Source organism: Castor canadensis, chromosome 10, assembly GCF_047511655.1.
Source record: "Castor canadensis chromosome 10, mCasCan1.hap1v2, whole genome shotgun sequence".
Classification (NCBI taxonomy): domain Eukaryota; kingdom Metazoa; phylum Chordata; class Mammalia; order Rodentia; family Castoridae; genus Castor; species Castor canadensis.
In genome coordinates, this window is record NC_133395.1 from 140,123,975 (window position 1) to 140,129,974 (window position 6,000).

At 40.0% G+C, this 6,000-nt stretch overlaps 1 protein-coding gene across 7 annotated transcripts in view; it reads right to left on the reverse strand.

The window, feature by feature from the left end:
• The window catches only part of LOC109688341 (oxytocin receptor), a 95,696-nt gene extending 90,353 nt beyond the window's left edge, over window positions 1-5,343 (reverse strand). For all 7 annotated transcript variants that reach the window (XM_074044301.1, XM_074044300.1, XM_074044298.1 and 4 more), the window contains exon 1: window positions 4,890-5,343. The gene's annotated coding sequence lies outside the window, so the exon portion shown is untranslated. The remainder of the gene's footprint in view (window positions 1-4,889) is intronic.
• Window positions 5,344-6,000: the final 657 nt, after the last annotated feature.

Consider the following 6,000-nt stretch of genomic DNA (forward strand, 5'->3'; position numbering starts at 1 on the left):
GATCCAATTTATATAACATTGGAGAATTGCAAATTAGACCAGAAGATACACTACACATATTAGGATGGCTAAAATCCAAAAACTGACAATAGCAAGTGCTGCTGAGGAAGTGAAGCAACAAGGAGTTTCATTTATCGCTCTTGGGAATGAAAAATGGCACACTCTGCAAGAGAATTTGGCAGGTTTGGTTTTGTTTTATCTTCCTTTGTTACAAAACTATCCATTCTCTTACCACTCTCCTTGATATTTACTCAAATGAGCTGAGAACTTACATCCACACAAAAGCCTGCACACGCATGCTTATAGCGGCTTTACTCATAATTGCCAAATGAGGAAGCCACTGAGATGTTCTTCAATATACAAACTGTAGAATATTAATCTAAACAATGGAATATTATTCAGTGATAAATATTATTCATCCATGCACTCCAGACAGGAAGGAAACTTATACACACATTTCTAAGTAAAAGAAGTCAATCTGAAAATTCACTTTAGTATGTGAGTTCAACAATACAAAATTTCTAAAAAGGCAAAATGACAGAAACAGTTGAAAGATCATTGGTGGCAAAGGACTCGGGGGAAGTGGGGAGGGATGCACAGGAGATGCACAGGCTTTCAGAGCCATGAAATATTCATATCATACTGTAATGGTGAATACATGACTACACATTTGTCAAAATCCATAGAATTCTACAATATGAACAGTGACCCTTAATATCCATTGTGGGCTTTCGTTAACAGTATTTACCAGCATTGGCCCATTAGTTGTAACACATCTACAGGATGTTAATAGTAGGGAAAGCTGTGTTGGGACTGGGGAAGTAGAAGTATGGGAATTCTTTGTACTGTCTGCTCAGTACTTTTAAATAAATAATTTTAAAGATGTTCAACCTCATTGGGGATGAAGGAAATACAAATTAAGTTATAAAGTGGTACTATTAAATGCCTGCCATGAGGGCCAATGCTAAGAAGACAATATCAAATATTGGCTACATTTACATACTGAAACCAGAATGTCATTTAAGTTCTAGTGGAAATATAATTTGTAAAACAACTTTAAAAAACAATTGACTCATGTATGATATCAGAAAAAAATGAGACCTGTTGAAACTATTCTAAGAACGAAGGAGGAGGAATAAAGGAGAATGATGGAGGGGGTGAATGTAACTAAGATATATTGTAAGTACTTTTGTAAATGTCACAATGTATCCCCAGTACAACAATAATAAAATAATAAAAACTTTTAAAAAAAATAAAAAATAGTGAAGATGAATAATAGGTATGTTATGACTCAGTGATTCCATTCCTAGCTACATACTTAACAGAAACATGTGCACAAGAATGGTGGGAAGACATATGCAAGAATTTTCACAGTAGTATTACTCATAATAATGAGTCTAATGTGAAAAATAATAACTCCCACACAGAATTGTGAGAATTAAGTAACATCTACAGGAAGTACTACCTGGTACATGGTACATGGTATATCCTTATTTGTTTGTTTAATGGTGTGCATCCATCAGTTTCTCATGCACAAAATAAATAAAAAAGACAAAAAAATTTACTGACTCACAGATGCAAAAGAAGATATTTATTGATAGGCTATTGTGCTATTTTCTGGATCTATTAGAAAAATGAAGACCCAAACTCAAAAAGTAGTCAGAAAACAAAGAGACCAGCCCACCAGAGATTGGCTGAAGTCTCAGCTTGTCCACTGCTCCTGCATGAATTATTTCTCATGTGACCATTGTCTTTGTGAGACTCCCTTAAGATTCAAAGCTCAAGGTGGGAAATTCTGGTTAGCCAAATACAAGTCACATATGCCTAAGAAGCCAGGGACTGAGGAAAGGGAATGTCTGGCCTCCTTACTACTGCAAAGAGGGAAGAAGGACTGCACCTATCACCAATGAAGGATCCCCAAAAGATAAGTCAAAACATGTCTATTACAAATTCCCAGGTCATATCTATTCTATTTTAGTTCCACATCCCACTTGATTCCCTTAGACCAATGCAAAGGGCCAAGTGACAAATAACATGTGACTATTTGGAGACAAGGTACTTGCCCTCAAGGGGATAATGGCCTGGCCAGAGAAAGAGACACATAAATTGCCTTTCTTCCTTCATCTTATGGTGGAGTGAGTGGACCAAGCCTTCAAATGAAGTCCCAAGGCATTAGCCAGGATGGTTATTGCACCTTACTTTTCAACCAAATCCAGAAGAGCTGGGAATGTATGTGTGAGCAAAAAGCCTTCTGGAAGAACTGAGATGTAGGGCCTGGCAATTCCATATGGAAAGCACCAAGTGGTAAAATACAAGAGCAAGATTAAAACATGCAAGAGTGCTAGGATTCAAGAATTAAATAGGATACACATGGAGCTTGGAACAAGTCAGAAACAATGAAGAAAAGTCTGAGGCAAGAAGTCTGATGAGTGGGCATTTGCAACTTGCTTTTATGGTCCGCTAGTTGCATGGCAATGAGGGTGTCCATTGGCTTAATGATAAAGGTCAAGAGAGACACAAAACATTATTTGGTACATGACATGTCCCTTTGATGGGCATGGTTGGACAGGGCTATACACCTGATCCAAACTTGGCCATACAGATTTCCTCTCCCAGGATCTAGAATTGAGACTGTGATAGATGGGATCAAGAACCTCAACTAGCACCATAAGTAATATGTAATTTATAAAAGAATGGTGGCATCTTGCCAGGGGTTGTCAAGACATCTCTAACCAAAATCTTAGGAAACTAGGTTGGGCAATAACAAAATCATTTCTTAGAATCATTTCCTAAGAAAACAAAATCATTTCTTAAAAGATCTAAACACCTGGATCTTTCTCAAATGTGACATCTGGGATATGGATGTCAGAAAACAAACCCTTACACTGCAATGGTACTGCATAGTTTATGACATTTTGACCTCTTGGCATCCCTATGAGGGACAGGAATTATTACTCCAATAAAAAGCTGATAGGAATAAAGTTATTGAATAGAAAACCACTTACCCGAAGGCACATAGAGTACAGCACATGGAAAAAAATTTTTAATAGCAACAAATTCTTTCTACACACTATATGCTTCCAATTCCTATATTCACACCTCTTTGTAATGTGACTTTGCTGTTCCTCCCATTAAGAGATGGAGTCTACCCATGTTTATTGCAGCACTATTCACAATAGCCAAGTTATGGAAACAGCCAAGATGCCCCACCACTGATGAATGGATCAAGAAAATGTGGTATCTATACACAATGGAATTTTATGCAGCCATGAAGAAAAACGAAATGTTATCATTCGCTGGTAAATGGATGGAATTGGAGAACATCATTCTTAGTGAGGTTAGCCTGGCCCAAAAGACCAAAAATCATATGTTCTCCCTCATATTCGGACATTAGATCAAGAGCAAACACAACAAGGGGATTGAACTTTGATCACGAGATAAAAGCAAGTGCACACAAGGGAGATATGAGGATAGGTAAGACACCTAAAAAACTAAATAGCATTTGTTGCCCTCAATGCAGAGAAACTAAAGCAGATACCTTAAAAGCAACTGAGGCCAATAGGAGAAGGGGACCAGGAACTAGAGAAAAGTTTAGATCAAAAAAAATTAACCTAGAAGGTAACACACATGCACAGGAAATTAATGTAAGTCAACTCCCTGTATAGCTATCCTTATCTCAACTAGCAAAAATCCTTGTTCCTTCCTATTATTGCTTATACTCTCTCTTCAACAAAATTAGAGATAAGGGCAAAATAATTTCTGCCGGGTATCAAGGGGGTGTGGGGGAGAGGGAAGGGGCGGAGTGGGTGGTAAGGGAGGGGGTGGGGGAAGGGGGGAGAAATGACCCAAGCATTGTATGCACATATGAATAATAAAAAAATTAAAATTAAAAAAAAAAGAGATGGAGTCTATAGCTTTTGAATCTGGGTTTGGCCATGAGGCATACTCTGTTCAAATAGGACACTAGCTAAGTGTGGCCCAGGCAGAAGGTAAGTGCTTGTGCAATGAAGTTTGATTTCCCTTGCTTCTAGGAACGTGGAGAGCACATGGGAAGAAGCTCAGACTAGCCTCCTGGAGAAGAGATTGTGTAGAAAGAAAAATTTAGCCATCTCAGCTGCTGTCTGTTTTAAATACTGGTTTTATAATTGTTCAGAAAGTAAGGCCAACTGATCAGGAAACAATTGCCACTGAAAACAGCTTGTTTCCCACAGAGCCCATGAGGTGGAGCATCCCACACCACAGGGGAGCACCACGATCAATCAGAAGACAGGTGGAGTGAGGGAAAAGCATGGACAAGAACCTTTATTGTAGTTTCTGGGGGAAGGAATAGATTAGGCAGGGTGAGCAGGTTTAGGAGAAGCTAGTTTGAGTCATTTCAGGGGACTCTGGGATTTAGGGACTGCCTGTACTTTTCTGGTACCTGGTGTGATCTGGGCAAAGAAATAGTGACCCAGGATAAAAGTGCTCCATAAGGAGATGGTTGGGAATATGTGCTTTGGATTGCTGGATTGCATAAGAAAGGGACACTGAAGAAGAGTCATTCGTTATCTCTAGGACTAGCCTAATTTTGGGATGAACAGTCCTCCAGGGCTATCAAGACCCCAAACTGTGACAGTATCAAAAATACATGTGAGTCCACTCAGGCTATCCACACAACCAACCCACACAATTGGGAGAAGTAAGAAATTATTGTTCTAAGCTGTTAAGTTTGAGAGCAATTTGTATCATAGTAAACTTATAGAAATATCCCCAACTGGCCTCTGAGCAGTCCAAGGCACATTCCTCTCTCCTTTCTGGTGGGGGTGAGAGTAGGAAACTTTATCAGAGGGGAAGCATTACCAAATCACAGCCTGCTTTGCCAGGTGGCACACAGGTGGGGAGGAGGGTACCTTTATCCAGAGTTGTAGTCTCTGAAAACTCAGGGGAAATTGTTCTGCTTGCTCCTCAACTTCTCTGTCAATCATTGCTGGTTGATGTTGTGTAAGTCCATGACAATAGAGTCACATGGAACAGATTCGTTCCTCAGGATGCTGGCTCCAGAGTCTCTGAGACCAAATGTTGCCAGGAAAGTAACAAAAACAGGTGCCAGAATGCTTCCTATCTGTTCAGAGCTGTCTCATCTCCAGCTGGCTGTGTGATGTGCAGGATCTAGATGAAAACACCAGAACATGCACACGAACTTAGTAGGAGCTAGCTACCATCTCTACAGTAGGAGTGGGTCAGGAGACAGGCGGAAAGATGAGGGTAGGATCAACAAGTAGGATAGAGGGAGCACCAAGTTAAGGAAGCAGACCTGAGACTGGAGTCCCAGCTGTAACTGTGTATGTAACCTGAGTCAAGTAAGATTTAACCTGAGCCTCAGTTTCCACATCTGCAATGGAGACAGTAACTTCTCCTCACCACACTTCACAGGTTTGTAGTTTGCAGCAAGATTACCATGATCACAATGGTGATGACAAAGACAACAATAATAATGACAATGATAAACTGCTACCATATAGTGAAGACCTGTGTTTCAGACACCATTTTATACTTTAGATGAAGTATTTCAATGAACCATCACAATAATCTTATGAGGTGATTTATTATTATTTCCATTTTACAGGTGAGAAACCAAATCTTAGATAGGTTCAGTAACTTTCTCAAAGTCACACTAGTATGTGGTGGAGCCAAGCTTTGAATCAGGAACACATGGTTTTAGAGCTCAAGGTCAATGGATAAGTTTGACTGAAGTGCTGCTCACCATTAGCATTTACTGGATATAATGGGTCCCACCAGCTGTGGCCAGGATACCAAGATGAACTAACACTCACTGCCTGGCAACCAATGCAAAAGGAACTCCCTGGGGTTGTTTCCTCAGATGGAAGCATGGATGTGGCAGGCACCTAAGAATCCCTGGGTGCCTTTAACCTCACACCTGTCTTTAACACCATTTGAAATCCACTGTCCTCATCCTCTCTTGATCTCACAGTGTGGGAACCTGAAGGAAGGAGGCAAGGG